At 35.4% G+C, this 17903-nt stretch overlaps 1 protein-coding gene across 3 annotated transcripts in view; it reads right to left on the reverse strand.

The window, feature by feature from the left end:
• Positions 1 to 17903, reverse strand: part of LRBA (LPS responsive beige-like anchor protein) — a 418626-nt gene that overhangs the window by 286635 nt on the left and 114088 nt on the right. The gene's annotated exons all lie outside the window — the stretch shown is intronic.

Below are 17903 nucleotides of genomic sequence, written 5' to 3' on the forward strand. Positions count from 1 at the left end.
ATTAATTGTGTGCTAATCAGGAAGGAAACATTGCCAGCATGAAGAAACAGAACAGTATCATTTACTCAAAGTCACATACTGTGGAGGGGAGAAGAAAATACAAAAACATCCCACAAACGACTGTATCATTTTCTTTTGCTATGTTACGCAGTAATTCTGAACCTACTCTGGTTCACAGATGCTTTTTGCCTTATTGAAACTTGATAATTCTAGAACAAACTGTTTCATGTTAATGTAACGCTCATTCTTTAGACACAAATTTCTCTCATAGCTTAAGGTCTAGTTAACATATATGCTGATAATAATCCTTACCTCAGCACCACATAGCCATTTCTACTAAAAAAAATCTGCTAATGATCCAAATATTGCATCATTGACACCCAGCACATTTGAAAAAAAAAAAATTTAACACATTTTTAACACTCTGAAATGATGGTAACAGCAGACACACATGCACTGCACATTTCTTATGTCCAACTGAACCCTGAATTACAGCAAAATTCTACACTTCTTAAATATGTAGGCGGGTTTTGCCTGGCCCTCAGAAAAGACACATTGGAAAGCACCCAACCCAGATGACCTACCACTGGGGCTTGCTTCCCCCCTTTGAAAGCTGAGAATAAGAGAATTGGTTAACAAAGGCGCAAAGATTTTTAATCCTATACTTAATAGGAACAAGTTGATACAGCTAAAAATTAGGGTATTAAATGTGTGAACCTTACTTTTTTTAAAAAAATGTAGAGGCATTTGGATAGAATAGGCCAGGTACAACACTTGGTTTAAACTCTACAACTCTTCTAAACTAATACAAAAGAATGTTTCTGCAGCAGATAAATCACAGAATCACAGAACGGTAGGGGCTGGAAGGGACCTCTGGAGATCATCTTGTCCAACCCCCCTGCTTGAGCAGGGGGCACAGGGATGCATCCAGGCGTTTAAATGTCTCCAGGGGAGAAGAGTCCACAACCTCCCTGGGCAGCCTGTGCCACTGCTCTGTCACTCTCAAAATACCCAAGTTTCATATGATTTTCCACATCAGATTCAATGATTTTTCAGTCTTTGTTGTATAAAATAATAATTCCAATGGTTATTCACATCAGTATTCACATCATCACTGTAGTTCTTCTTAAAAAATCTCATCAGTTCTAAAACAGGCAAATAGTGCAAAACTCCAAATATCCCAAACAAAATTTCATCTTTCTGAATCTAGGAGTTTTTATCACCTACATTCAGTGTCAGCAGAGTACATTTTTTGCTGCTCAGTGTTGCAGAGTTACCTCTCAGTCAGTGACATGAAGGTTTGATCAGACATACACAAAAGCCAGTAGGACATTGTTGTTTCTTTACAGTTTAAATCCTGCCACCCCCTGGCTCCCCCCCAAAAAAATTCCAGATTTCAAATGCAGGGGAGAGATTATAACTCTGATCTCTCAAGGCTTGACATTGTCCAGGCCCAACATATTCTTTTGTCATTTTTAAGTTGCAACAATGTATTACAATTTTCAAGTAGTAAAAATTAAGAGTAGAATAATTGGAATTTGTGATGTATTATCCATCACAAATGATAAATGTATTTAATTACTTTTTATATAACTAGTTTATACGCATTAACAGGCAAGCAACATTCTAAGGGCCAGCTAAGTTCCATTTACATATTATCGCACATGGGGATTTTTTGGGTTTCAGGATGTTAGGTTGGTTTTTTTTGAGGTGACATCAAGTAGCATCATTGGCCCTTATTGCTACATATATTTTACCACTATTTCTCCCACCACCCTTCCCGCGGTTCTCCCCTATCACCTTCTTATGCCACCATTACACGGTTCCAAGTTAGCCTGCAAGCTGTCTGAAATAGCTTTAAGAAACATTTATTCTTATGAAAAAAATGCCTCTTAGCTGCTAATATTCTAAACAAAATAGCACATGCAACTAACCCTCATAAGATTTTTTTAAATGTAATATCAAGTTCTAAATATTTAGCTTCATATGATGATAACTGAAGCTATTCTGTTAGCTTAAATGTGTCAACATTCAAGAAAGGCAAAATTTTCTTCCATTTATGACACTGTCCATCTGTTGCTCTGCTCTTTAAGAGAGCTCACTACAATACTTCAAAATTTAATTGGTGAAGATGGAGGGTGCCAAAAGTGAAAAGAAAGTGCATTTATCATTATACTTTTCAGCATTTTTCTCTATATCAGACATCATCAAAGAAGGCGTTAGTCTAAACAATTTCATAAATCACAGCTGAACACACCCTAAAGCTAATTTTAATAGCTGAAAGAAAAGACTAATGGTCATCATCTTTCATGAGCCATTCAATATTTCCCCACAGTGTATGCTCTCTCTCAAACAATTACACTCAGTACGCATATTGCATTATTATATCAACATCTTAGTTATCCGTCTCCCAAAGGTATTAGGGAAAAAACACGTTAAAAGCCTCAAACTCAACCACTAATGCAACTAAATAACTACAAAACACATTTCAGCACTTTCCTAAGGAAGGACTGTAAGGGAAGATCAACAAAGTCAATAATTTCATACCTGTTCTAAGCCGTACTTAAATGACCATCATTTCCTACAGCTATAAATGTTTAGTAACCAAGAGACGTAATCTACTTTTAATGCTTTTGGTCACTGTACACTCAATAGCAAAGCAGGAAAAAAACCTAGAAGCACTAAACACAATCACAAATAGCTACAATGAAAAACAGCCATTACAAGGGGACAAATAAGAAATCACATTTTATTCAAATACTGTGTCTGATGTGGAAATTTCCTAGCTCATTATTGTTTCACCTACTTCCTTAATGGAATCTGTAAACACTTCTGTGAGTACTCTAGCTAAAATGCACGTACTATATCTTTTCTTGAAATGGTGCTTCAAACGTCATCTGAATTATAATTCTGTATGGAATAACTTATTACATTTCCTATAGCTACAGCACAACTCTGCCATAAGCAAAATTATATCCCAGTCCTCTATAGCACCAATTTTATATCAGTAAGTTTCATTAACACATTCTTACTGAGTGCACAAAGATCATTAAATGAAAACATTAAACAGTACTGGTCTTAAAACCCTTTTTTCAGAAACTAATAAGCTCCCTCAAGGTTTATATCATGACCTACTGTTGTCCCATTTGAGTCAGGTTGGGGTTTTTCAATCTATTTAACAGGGCTATTTTTAATTATTTCTAACTAATGATTAGTCATATGACAGTACCATAAAATTCATATAAATTACCACCTTTCCTCTCTTTAGGAAATACATTTTGGCCAAAGACCACAACATGCATTAGACCATAATCAACAATGAGACTGGCCTAGCAAAACAATCTTTAGTAAGTCTATGTCCTGTTTTATTTCATTTCAGCTACATATGCATGCGTAGTTATTTCAGTCCTCAAATGCATTGAAAAGTCTCTTACACTACTTGATCGTCCTATTTCCTTTCTTAAAATAAGGTATGTCTCTAAGTGTATGGCGTCATCAGGTAATTCTTTAAAACTTCTGCACTGAACTTGAATGTTCCAGTATCAATTCTATTGATCAGTCATTTTCTTCCATTTGTTGTTGGCTCCCTACTCATTCTGAATATCCTCATTCAGATCTAATACTTATGAGCTGCTTATTTACCCGAACAGGCCTGCCCAAAAGCCTTTTCTACAAGCAGCAGCTAGTAGTGCCATCTTCAAAGCAGAGAAATGCAGGTGGTTCTTTACACATTGCACTACAGATCAGTGGAATCTATTGCCAAAGGATGTTGTGGTGACTAAAAGTTCAATAGGATCAAGAGGAGGCTGCACAAGTACACAGAAGGAAATTCATGGATATTGACTAACTACACAGAAACTACATCCAATTCAGAAAATACCCTGAGCTGAAAATAGCTGGGGAGTGGAAGAGTATCGTACACGCTTGCCCTGTTTTATTCTTCCTGAGCATCTCCTTGTGTCTATAGCTGGAGATATAACAATAAGCAAGGTGGAGCCTTTATCTAACTCAATATAGCCGTTCCTAAACTCTAATTACTCAAACAAATGCCAACAAAATTCTGTGGATAAGCATATTTGTTGGTTTGTAATTTCAAGTGCTTGCCTATAGGCAGCAAATGGACGTATCCCTCCTCACCTGTACACGTCTAGGAAAAAAATATAATAATGTTTCAAATAATTAACCCAAAATATATATTCTTCAAGCTATATAAAAACATTTGCAAGACCAATCTGTTAACTGGTCTGATGGCTAAACAAATAAACATGCACCTTTAACAGAATATTTAAAATGTTTCTAATTTTCTAATAGATGAAAACTGTTCTATTTTCAACTGTAGCAATCTATACTACTACTTTCATTCAAATATACATACACATGCATACTCAAGAATTCATTTATCCCAGCAACTTAAAAAAATATCCTTCTAACAAGGTTAACATATTCCACAATTAAGAATTATAACTAATAGTTGAAATACAGACTCATAAGCAAGCAAGCAAAAAAAAAAAAAAAGGCAAATTTTTTGCTAATCTACATAAAGCCAGTGGAGTTTTAATATTTTATTTTGGTTATGAAACAAAGGAGAAGGATGACTTCGGTAGTGACGACTATGAATGGAGCACTAAGGAGCAGGGTGGGAAAATGTGTTAACATATGACTAAGAGACATATTATATCCTAGAGTAAAGGTCAAATCTGCATGAAAAACTTGTTCATAGAGAGATATACTAATCTTTAAGTGCCTAAAGTAAACTATCAAGAACTTTTCAGCAGTGTTTGCACTTGGTGTCAGCACTCTCTCAGCACCACATCCACTACAGGCTTGAATGAACTGAGCAATAAAGAACATATAGTGAAAAGTAGATTATATCTCAGCTGGGTTCTTCTTAATTAAAAAAAGTTAGACTGCATGTTAAGCAGAATATCTGCAAACATAAATTAAAGAGTTGAAGCATGCTTAAATTATTTTAATCTACAAAGCTCCATTGAAAAAAATTAAAACCAACATGGAATTATGGGAAATCATATCTAGAAATTCTATGTAGCAATTTAATATCAAAATTAGCACACAGTAAGTAGTGTACAAAAGGATGTGACAGATTTTAATATGAGTAACATGAAAATACATTTGGAGACAACATTATTCAGTATATATACAGTCATACCTGGACGCTCAAATAAAATTTTAAAAACATAGATCAGTAATGGAAATCAGAAATTGATCGACAAAAAACCCATAATTTTAATAATTACATTCAGAGTCCTTTCTCCACAGAACATCAGCACTATTGCTGAACCTTGACACAGAGAAAAGAGAGCTTGCAAAACTATTCACTACTCTCCTAAAAATTCAGAACATCTTGTTGGAGGAAAACTTATCAAACAGGCTTGAATTTATTGAAATTTAAACAATGGATACTATTCCACACTAAACAATGGCTTTTCTATGAAAGCTTTAATGTGGCATCTATGTAACAAGTCAAGCTATCTCACTAATCAATACAGAGGGTTTGATTTCAATAAGGGTGGTAAAAGTTACTCTAACCCTGGCCAGCTACAAGCTCTCAACAGATGATCATCATTAGGCCTCTATCAGGGTTCCATATACTCAAGCTGTACAAATGTGTCCTATTAGTACATGGTCTGTCTGTTTGGCAACTCCAGTCTTAAGACAAATGGCAGCTGCTGCCCTTCAAGGTCTGAAGTCAAGTCCTTGGGGAATCTAAAAGCCCAACTGGAAAAATCAAGGCCTGTTCATTAGAGACTGCTCCAGGGGAAACTTGCAAGGCTGCCATTAGAACTATATAAAAGAGCTAATTATTTTTATAAGACTTTTAAACTATCAAACACACCCAGTTACAATAAAAAGTATTTACTGCTGGCATTCCATTAAAAAGACATTGTTTTTTGTCAAAAAATCAGCTAGTGACAGTACACAACTAAAGTCTTTGTACTAAAAATTTTAATGAGTCTTCTAGGAGAAAGTTGTGTAAAAATTAAGTAGATGAGGTAGCTTCTCAAGTGGACATATAACACCAAGCACGTTGTTGTGGCAAAATATTCCAAACACACTCATATCAGACTAACTAATGAACTATAAAGGTGGGCTGGGATTGTGCGTGTGACTACAGACCTCTGAAAAAGACAAGAAATTCAAGAAACAAACATGTTCAGTGTTGCAAAACTGACTGAAAAGAGCAAGTAACATTCTTGTTTCAGCCTATGCTGTTAATGAACAACTGAAAATGCTGCATACAGTAGTGTATTGATAAATTGGTCAAAAAGGCACATGGCCCAGTTGGTGTCAAACACCAAGACTGAGCAGAAAAAAATGAAAACCAGAAGTGTTCCAGTATATTTCTTCTGACAAAACACAGAAACAAAGGTTATAATACCGATAGCTACTCTCATAAAAAATTCTCTGGGGTAGAGTTGGAACACTCTTTTCTTATTCATAACCACAAAAGTGTTTACTATTTAAACTATGAAACAGAATCAGTTTCTTAAACTGAAATATTTTTCCAGCTGCACAGCATGACAACACTGTATTGAATTCTAATGGTCTAACAGATCACTGCTATAGAGTATTTATTACACAGTATTTATTACAAATCTTTTAAAAGTGCTATATGAAATTCACTAGTGTTCCTTAATCAATTCTTGGATCAACGTGCACATTAGCTTCCGACAGCCTAATTAAAAAATGCAATTACAATCCTAGTTCTTATGTAAAAGGACAACAGAAAGTAGCTATGTTAAACCAGTTTAAAAGAATGAAAATGTAAAGAAAACAGATTAGGAATGATTTATATCAATGCCTAGTGCTGAAGTTAATTACAACTAACCCAATAAAATAGTGCCTTTATTATTGTACAGCAAGTAATAACCTTAGACAGAGAAAACAGAACTCTCTGCTGACTTTTGCATGCTCAATTCCACAGCACACTACATTAAGAATTAAAGAAGTAGTAAATAAGCCATACAGAAACAGCAGGTTTTTTAACTAAAAGCAGAAGACTCCCCTGCTGTTTAACCATTTGGGATATTCCATGTAAACAGAGCTTCCTATAAACTGGTATTATGTTGTTAGTGGTAAATTCCTAAAACTACCTTATAATGAGAGTTTAATTTCAATACTTAAAAGTTTGAGTTCAAGTCACAAGAAGTTCTTATATATTCTGGAAATAAATTATACACATATACAGCTGGAGTAGTTTGCATACTTTAATACTACGTTGTTCAGTACAATACTAAATAAAAAAACCGTCAGCTTGTCAGACAATGCCTTTTATGCCATGAGATTACTCTTGAAGTGACAACTGTTGCCTTCTTAAAAGATCCATCTTAAAAGATACAGTATTATGAAAGATACACTACATAAACCCTTACAGCACATAGTCTTTAACAATTACATCCAGCCAGAAAAATCTCAACACAGTTTGCAGTTGCCATGATTTATGGTGATACCAAATATTCTTAAAACAGGATTTTAGTAACAAAAGAAAGCTTAAACCTCTTAATCCAAAACTTCATATAAAATTATGAAAATATTACTGTCTGCATAAAGTGCTATCAGTAATAACTATCACAGCATAAAAGCTGCATATCATCAAATTCATAAACTTCATTTTTGTATCTAGTTTCAAAAAAGTATGAACATATATATGAAAAACATTTATTACATCCCTTTTATAGTGATTTAACTCATGACTTGATGAATAAAATTTTGCCCCTAGAACTAATGTCACATTAAAACAAAACAGAGAAGTCTATGTTAAGCTCTGGTTCCTCTACAGGCCCAGTAGAACAACAAACTGTAGGATGGGGAAAAACTGGATAAGTGGATCACTGATTTCAGATCCACAGTTTCTGATGGAGCAAGCAATATGCCTGGGCAGCCTCCCCTTTCTCTCTCCCACTAGCAGGCTGTTGCCATGACTCCTCATGAAATGAAATTAGGGGTCAGGTTTGAGTTCATCTAGCAGCAAACCTTTCCACCGCATTTTCCTCTTCAGGTTCTTTAACCATTGGCTATTTTCAGTGCTGAGATGAAAGACAGGAAGAACAGAAAGAGAAATCTAAAACACTAATTGAGAAATCAAAGTACCAAGCAGTTCTGTAAATACGCAGCAGGGGAAGCAAAAACTGTAAGTCAAAGGGGATGAGTCAGAAAAACAGAAGTGAGGAAAAAGGACAACGTAAGACAAACAAAGGGGAGAGATACAAATAGTCAAGTTACGGTGCCAGCATAATTTTTATGGAGAAAGGAAAACAAATCGAGGAATAGCAGGAAAGTAAGGCAAATGCCTCTTGATTTCAGTGCTTTTTTGTTTAAATGCGATTTTAATTTGAGCTTTTGTAAAACCACTGCATGGTAAAAATTGTTTTCCAAGGCAGAATACTAATTATAAGGACAAGAAAATCACAGCATACTCACTGCTGCACAGTTGCACTAGTAGTGATGGACTGATCCCACCAATAGCAACATTCATTGTCACCACCACCAAAGAGCAGCAACCTGCCTGCTCAATGTCCGATAAGCATTAACTAAATAAATTTAACTAATAAAAAATTCAACAATATATACGATGAATACTATTGTGGAACTAAAAGCCCCTTTATATTAACCTTTTCCCCATATGTAGCTTAGTTTCAATTTAAACTCTCATAATGAATGGATGCAAACAATGAACAGGATTCCTGCTATCGTCATACCTTTGAGGGAATAAAACCAAAGAATGTAAACCAATCTCACCTCTTCAACCAAAGGACAGGATGTCCAAACCTCTCCCTTATCATTCCCTTGGGTAACCCTATCCTAATGCAGATGTTTTCTTAAAAGATTTAGAGAAAAGGAAGCTAAATCAAATCAAATTTTTAAAAAATAATTAAAAAAGAAAAAGTAACGTATCTCTGCCATTACACTCCACTTGCATACTACATTCCCTTCCTCATCCTGCATCTTCATTTAGACTAAAATATTCTGGGTATCAGTTATTCCAGTTACATGACACCCAGCAACACAGGGCTCTAGTCTCATCTGTTCCTATATGTTGCTACAATAAACACAATAAATAATAATTTTCTGCTCCTTTCACTGCAGATCCTCCCCTGCACTCACCAAGCAAATTTTCCAAAGAGAAAAATATAACTATTTCTTTGTTAAGTAGAAATAGAAATAAAAGTCTTCACAAATATTCAGAGGGTACTGGAAAATCCAGCTGATTCTTCTGAATCAGATTTGACTCAGAACTAGGATCTAACACCTGACAGGCATGCACCTCAATATCACATTGATTACTGCATAAGATGAATTATGAGTTTTTTCGCTTAAAGTTTTTAAGATAACTTGTTTATTCAAAGACTAGTGCATCATCACCACCTTTGACGAGACAGATGTTTTCCCAGTTGCATAGATGTGTAAAAAGGCACAGATGAGTATAAACAAGACTAAGGGTAAACAATAAACCAAACAGCACCACTATGCAAAGCTTCTCCTGCCAGAACTTTGCGTAAACAGCACTGCTCCCCAAATCATGAGTTTCTTAACTTGGTTTCTTTGCTTGGAAACAGAGACACATTATTTAGATTTATTAACATGACCAAAAATATTCACATATTTGTAACTAGTATAAGGTCAGTGAAAGCGTTGCCGCTCACTGAACTTTCCATAATCTCATACCCCTCCTCTCCACTAAACCTCTTTCCATAGTCTCAAATTAAACAGACTAGCTGTAAAACAGCAGGGTGTCAAATTAAAGCACACTTTATTTTCAGAGGTCTCCACACTTTGCGGCTGACTTCCTGTCAGGAAGAGTTCCATTTCAGTGCAGAGCCCCATCAGCAGGGAGCTCACAGAATTAAGTGCCAGTTGATATTACTTTGTTTTGCATTTACCACCCATGAGAATATTGTTCAAAGATCTAGTTATAAAGTCAGCATGGTATCATCCTTCTGACTAGACTGCCAAGCCACAGGGTGTGCTCTCACTGCACAAAACTCACCTTAAATGGTGGTGTTTTTTTAAGTCCTAGTGTGCTGGTGAAGCAACAGGATGCCTTTTTTCTTCAGAAAAGTCATGCTTCTGTAGCTAAATTATGTTCCCCTAGTTTTGAACATCTGCAGCAGTGTACATTCATGGAAATGAAGTTGTCCTGTTCCCCTATCACACCCCCAAGATTCACATTTACATTAGACAATCCACTCTCCTCCCTAAACATAAAAATGCATACATTAATCATACAAATTCTCAGCAACACAGCTCTAAAGGCTAATATTTTTAGCTGTAGCAGAGATGTTTTCCATTAAACTCACACCAACACCATGTCCTGGATTCCTGACCAAATTCAAGTAATTTTCATTTCATAAGAGAATTTTTCTCAGTAAGAGCCTATAATATCTGAAAAGCTTACAGAACAACCACTAAAGATTGTACTTTTTAACAAAAGAAAACCAGGGTGGAAAAATCCTCATTTTTCCCCAGAACTTTACTGTAGGCAACAATTATGTTTTAATAAGATGACCTTAGGAAAGGTCATTTCTCTCCACTCCAGTGTAGCAAACTATTTCTAAGAAAAGTTTTGTGGGTTTTAACCCTATCTTTTATTCATTTCTCCACCCAAAGTCTGCAAGTCATGTTGACTTCTCCAAGTGTATTGTCCCAAGAAACAATGCTTCACACCAGTCCACACCAAAATAACATGGCTTTACTACATCTATCCACTTGTACGTCTCTACACACCTTCCTACTCTGATAAATAGCACCCATCCCAATTTCTTTACATATAATTTTGCTGCTGTTGTTCAAAACCACAAAGCTCACAATTACTTTCCAGAAAACAGCTGTGTAGTATAAACCAAAAAAACCTGGTTCTTTCACACTACTTTTCTCAGCTTGCAGCTGCAGCTGATATAGCCTGCTGTTGGTGAACACTTTAAAACAGAGGGCATTTTCCAGTGGGTCAAAAGTAGACCTAGATAAAACAAGTTTTAGTTAGGAAGCCATTTCTAGTGCTTTGACAATTACTTATATCTAACATGCAGAAAGACCAACCCCATTTAATAAAAGTATAACATATCAGATATTCTTCTATTTCTCTCATACTAAATGTAACGCATCATAGTTTTTGCTCATCTTAAAATCCCACATCATACATTTCACCTCCAAACTGGGGAGTGAGAAAACCTTTAAAATATCCTCCAAGACTAAGAATAATGGAAAGACATAAGGAGATAAAGCCAAAGTACTAGCTCACACATTTTAACTACTGTGACCACTACCAGTCAGGATATAACTATAAAGTGATTAATGCATCATTAAGTCATTAAAAGGTCACTTATTAATCATGCAATATTGGCAAACCATTCCCAATACACTCCAACCTATTTCCACACTTAAGGCAAAAGCAAAGTTGAAATTCTAAACTTCTTTGATTTCTACTACTAAGCAAACTGTCAATATACATCTACTTCATAGGCTCACACAGAAAGAATATCCTATCAGAACTTTTTTTTGTAAATTTAGCAGATGTTTTAAACTCCCTACCTGCAGGCCATACTAACAGTAAACAAAGCACATTACTCCTGAAGCCAACAACTACACTAAGAGAAAAGACAGAGTTCAAACAGATCTTAAGCTTAACAAACTAAAGAAAGATCTGAGAAGTGTGAACCTTAGTGATTATTACGAAGAATAATAGGAGTTTGAAAGAAACTTCTGTTTGAACATGTTAGAGTGCTCTCCAAGTAATTCCATGGAATTCAACAGGTTAAATATTGCAGGCAGTTATAGGCAATTAAACTTTCAAACAACTTAGAAAGCAACAGGCAATCAAAATAGGAGTGAAGTTCCAGCAGACAAATTTCACGTTATCTTGGAGTATCACACAGAATATATTACAGTAATCTAGTTCTGGAGATACAAAATCTATGTATTGCTTAAGTCAAACGAAAAAAAAAAATTTACGCCGCTAATTTAAAATGTAATTTCAACATACTCCAGTTGAAAAGAAAGGTTTTCCCAGCTGTTTCCATTGAATTCAATCTTACCAGAATTGAACTTCAGACAGTTATCTACCAAACTGATCTCCAGTTTCAAACACTTAGAATGTATAACATAGTTCAATGAAGCAAGCAGTAAAATATGCGTAGCACAAGTAATCTATTTGCAATTATGCCAAATACTCTGCTCAGTGACATATACCAAGCATGAAAGTTGTCAAATTACGTTTTAAGCACCCAGAGTGAGATCACCAAAGATGGAGGAAAAACTCGCACTCAGGAAGGAAAGAAGCTACACTATGCATAAAAATATCCAGATATATCAAGAGTAATGGAGAATCCAAGTGATCTACACAACAGATTTGAAAATTTAACCTTCTGTTTTATTAGAAGGAAACTTCCTGACAAGACTAGTATTTAAAATCCAAGCACCAAAGAACTGCATTTAAGGAGTTTGGATTCCACAGCCAGTGCCCTCCCGCACCTTCCAGGCCTTTCATTCAATTTCTCCAGAGTTAATCCTATGGACCACTAGCCAGACAGCTCACTGTGTTGATATCAAGTGCCTTGCAATGCAGGAGAATGCAGAAGCCCTAAACTTTATCCCCAAGACCTTATAGAAAAGAACTGACATCTTCATATATCACAAACAAAGAAGAAAACTGCTGTTGAGGACAACATAGATTAATTTCAATGTTGCTTTTACAGATTGAGAGAGCTTAATTTCTTTCAAATCTGGACCCTTCCACATGCCTGGTAAATGCCCTAAGCTTCTGGACTACTAGCTACTTTGGGAGGATATGTTGAATTTCTTCCTCTGACAGATTATTCCACTTAGTGATAATAATAACTATTACCTGAAACGTTAATTGAAGCTTAAGCCTCTTCTGTCCCAGGAGAGCACTTTGATAGCATGGCCCCTGGCTACTGTGGGATCTACCTTCCCCGCTTTCTAGTGATAGAGAGTCTCCATCCTGCAAAACTAAGTCATTGTAGATGAAAATATACATTGCTGGGGGAAAATAACAACAAGAGGTTTTGAAGAGGAAATTTTTCATAATGTAAAATTGCTTCACTGAAAATATCCTGAAGTGGCACTGTACATGAAGCTCAACAGACATTTCCCAACTATTTTCCATCCAATCGCATCTTAAGGAAGAACAGGATAAGAATCTTCCATTTTATATACCAGTTACAAGGGCCATGCAAAATTTGCTAAAAAATTGCACCAGGAATGTTCCTACTACTGCCTGCATTGCAACTAATAACATGCTTGGCAATCCCATGTTTTCATGATGTTTTAAGATTTACACAGTTTTATTAATATGCCTAGCTCCACTTGGTATGAAGGAGATCTCAGGCAGTTTCAGAATCTAAATAAGCCATAACAGAGTAAGATGACCTTGAATACTTTCACTTCCCTCCACAGCCACCTCATCTCTAGAAAAAAGCTAGGCTGGCAGATATTCTTCCAATCTTCAGTTTTTGCAAAAGAATACAAGAAAAAGAAAAAATAGTACACTGACGTCTCTAGCACACCTGCAGGTGAAGTATTTTTCTGTGTCTTTATACTAAACCAGAAACACTGAATATTTCATAACATTGTAATGAAAGTTAGCAATACAAGGCAAACACCTATGGGCATGATTCATGCAACATCTTCCCATGAACGTAACAATTTAGACTTTGGGAAGTCCTTTTATCTATTTTCACTTGTTTCAGATCTAAATCATTTTCATTTGCTAATAAAGTTATGTTTCTAACTATTTTATCACAAAAGCAATCTATTACTGAAATGGGGTTTGTTTGGTTTTTTACTCAAATACATTCAGCTTTGGTGAAAACAAAGGAAAAAAAGAAAAACTTCCAACTCCTGATACCTGCTAAATGGCTTTTCAAAGAAAATTAGAACATGCATTAAAATTGACAGAAAGTCAATTAGCAGCTTACAAAATCCCTACGAAACCCACCCAAAACATGTACATTTTTTAGATCGTGGATCTAAAGGATTATTAGATCTGCTTTAAATTTATTTTCAGCTGTTACAACACAAAATTATTAGATAGAAAATTATAATCCTGATTAAAGTGTCATCATCTAACACTTGGGGCACATAAAAAGTATTCAAACAGCATTTATTATTTTCATATCTAAACCAGGAACTGTTAAGAGTTTTGGTCCTTCTGTTGAGTTCAGCTGCCATGTACCATAGCGATATAGTTCTTTAGATAACCTACACCCAATTCAGTTAAAACTACACAGCAATCACTACAGTGATCCATCACATCAAGTTGCACTTAAAAGTAAATTAGGAACCAGTGCACACAGAGCATCACTATAATGTGTTCTCTCTGCAAGTGACAAACACCGCAAACCAGCCATCTTCCACATCAACTAAAATCTCCAAGTAATTCAAAGGGTTACCACATTTTATAACACACTGCAGAAATCCATTCCTGATGTAATTAATTTGATTGTTGATACAAGGCTTTTTTTCTGAGCACAGGCTACGCAGAAAAGGCTGAAGATCCTACTGCATTTTACAAACATTTAAGTACTGGGGTGGAAGACAGGGGGTGTGTGCAAAAAGCTGCTGAAAAATCAAAATCTTAACTACCATCCTATTGCTCTTCCTTAGGGGAAATATGCTATCATATTGTTTGCATGGGTGCATGACTGCATGGCACACATTGATACTGTTTAAATAATTAAGATTCCATATCAGAGTAAGAGATATGAAGCAGTCAAGATACTGCCCATGCAAAAGATGAATACTGACTCCTTTACGGGCAACAGAATCCGTTAGCAAAGTAATTTAGTAGCATATGAAGGAAAGATGATGCCAAAGAACAAGCTTTTGCAAACATTTCACTGTTTAACCAATGATAATTGGTTTGGTGAGTTGAGTTAGAAAAGAAAGAAAAAAGAGAGCTGAAGACCTATAAGTTTGCCTACACAGGCAGCAAGACCAACTTTCACAATGTAATTTTTTTCTGCTTTAAAACTACTAATCAGCCTCTGCTGTCTTTTTAAGATGCACATGCACTGCCTTGGATCATGTTTTCTCTCCAAAAAATAACTCCAAAAACTATCAGCACAGCGCATGACACATTCAACCATAATATTTCATTGGGCCATATGAGCAGATGCTACCACTGCACACAAAAAAACCCTGGAGTATCAGAGTTTATTCCTCCCTTTTCCATCTCTCTATGAAAGAAATACTTTATCAAGGTCTCCAATATAAATCTAATAGCTACAGCTATGTAGTTATATTGCAATATATCCTATTAGTATTTCTAGAAGATAAAATACCTAGAGATTAAGTGTATTAAAACATTGGTCTTGGCTTTATATATGCCACCAGCTATCACGAAAGTGCCCTTAATCCCTTCAAAACAACAGGGGGCAAAGGAAGGAGGAACCAAGAAGCTTTTATACCTTGAACTAGCAAGCAGGGTGTATGTGCAGGTAGTGGAGCTGGAGGGGTCATAAAAGTTGCTGCATTATTCATTAATTTTTAATTGCAAACTTTTAAAAAGGTTGGGTGGCATTCCACCAATTTTAGAAAACTACACAAGAGCTGGCTGAACAGTATTTGAGTCAGTTAATATAAGTGTATTTTATGGTCTAGAAAATTTAGATTCAGTAGAAAAAAGCTCTTAAGTCAAAGATGGATCTGACAAGAACCACCTAATTAGTTCTCTTATACATATTCCACTGACAATTCAGTTGATTTAGTACAAAATGAAGCATTTTACAAGTGCTGCAAATTCTGTAAATTCAAAGGCATCACGGAAAACTATGGAACCTATTTCACCTATTTTCGTACCTTTTCACCTTGGAGCTACTATAATAGGACAAACGCTTTATGTATGTGAGCAACAGATAAATGTTTTTAATACCTTCATGACAGAGTAGGGAAGATCACAGTTTCTCCTACTTAGGTATTTCAGGAAAACATCTGACAAATGAAAGGAAGCACAGTAGCATATTTGTTTTATGGATAAACGTGCACTCAATTCATACGTGCCCCTTTGCGCTTTAGGCATGGAGGGAGAGTCCTTTTAGATGAAAATGCTTTATTCCTGGGTGATATCACAGTTTCCCCTCACAGCAGCCTTGTCTCACAATAGCATATGAGCACCTTTAACATCCTGACGTCACTCACTTAAAAGGGATAATAGACACAGGATTTCTCTCTTTTGGCTAGTTTAATTACCCCGACAGGATGCCAGGCCAGACTAGATGGTGCTTCTAGGTTCACTGTACTGTATGCATTTCTGATAAATGGGAAAAGAATAGATGACCTGGCAGAAGGCTCAGACAATAACATGTGATTTACAGGACATGAATGCAGCTACTATAAGATTTATCTGACAGCCCTCTCCGATAGTGGACTGTTGAGTATCCGATGGAATGATTTCTAGTCTGGAAAGTCTGGTACTGAGTAGCCATACACATTATTTATTTATTAGATGTTTTGGGTTGAAACCATTTTTAAATGATGCACTTCACAATGCTCAGCCATAAATTTAGTTTTAAACCCTAGAAGGGAGGTAGTGTTATTGGAATGTGTGTCAGACTGAATTAGGATGAGCAACACAACGCTTTTATAAAGTGGCCTTGAATGCAACGTCAATTCTTTCAAAAATGATATTAATGTCAAATAAGCGGGAACACTTTGCAGTAATATTAAATGAAGGATTTCTTTATGTTTTGATAGATTTATATAAATATAAGTATACACAAAGAGACATCTTCAAAATGCAGCGTGTCTATCAAAACACGCAACTGTTTTTGTCTTAGAAAAAGCCTTTTGTCTGTATCTCAGACCACCTGTTTATCTTTCTATCTTAGACATAAACCAATATATCAACATATACACACAAAAGTAAAACACAAAAGCATTGGTCTTTTTTCATATGCCAAATATATAAACCTTAAACAAAATAAGAAATTAACCAGGTGTCACAAATTGTTTCAAAGAATGGTCTCTTTCAAAATTTTTTAAAACCATTTCACCTGGGAAAGAGCTTTATTTTCACAATTTTATCAAAAAATTACTCATGAGATATGATTATTCCATTTTGCACTTCTGAGAAGGAAGAACATTCCAGCCACAAAACTAAATAAACATCAGAAAAATTTCAGATGTTTCATAAAAACAAACCAAGTGCTTATATCGCATATACAGTGTTTAAAACAAATTTTCAGGAGGTTACCATAAAAAGCACCAGAGATTAATCAGAGAAATCTTTCCATTTCATAAAATGATGGCTGACAAATTTGTGAAGTTTTAAATCAAATTTGCAGATACTTACTTTGTAACTATGCCACATTATTTATGTGATTAAAAACTAGTTTTTGACCTGATCTTTTGATCTTTGGCACTTCATCCTCTCCATCTCCTCTTAAAAATTAATTAAAATTTTAGCAAAAGGATATCAATTCACTTCCCACCCTATCTTGGGCCCAGACGAAAAAAAAAAAAAAAGAGAAAGGGAAAAAAAAAAAAGAAAAAAAATCAATCAAGCTCAACGCCATCTCCTCCCAGTATCTGTAAAATGTCGGCTTGAAATTCAATTTCATATCTCTCAAGCTTTCATGTAGCAAAAGACAGTTCACTTCTTAACAAAATAAATCACTTCTGTGATTGCCATGCTGACCTCTCTGAATTAGGAAAATTCAAAGTGAAAAATGTAATTATCACCCCAGAACAATCTGTATACATCTGGAGCTAATTTTAGATTCATTTCTCACATCATTTTTCATATTCTGCCAAAAATTACAGCTGCTATGTAACTTTAAAAAGACTTTGAGGTCTTTCTGCCTTTATTGGTTTATTTCTACTATTTCACAAAGAACAACCTCAGTCTCTCCAACTAGCACTGCTAAGCA

This window comes from Phalacrocorax carbo, chromosome 4 (assembly GCF_963921805.1).
Source record: "Phalacrocorax carbo chromosome 4, bPhaCar2.1, whole genome shotgun sequence".
NCBI classification, from domain to species: domain Eukaryota; kingdom Metazoa; phylum Chordata; class Aves; order Suliformes; family Phalacrocoracidae; genus Phalacrocorax; species Phalacrocorax carbo.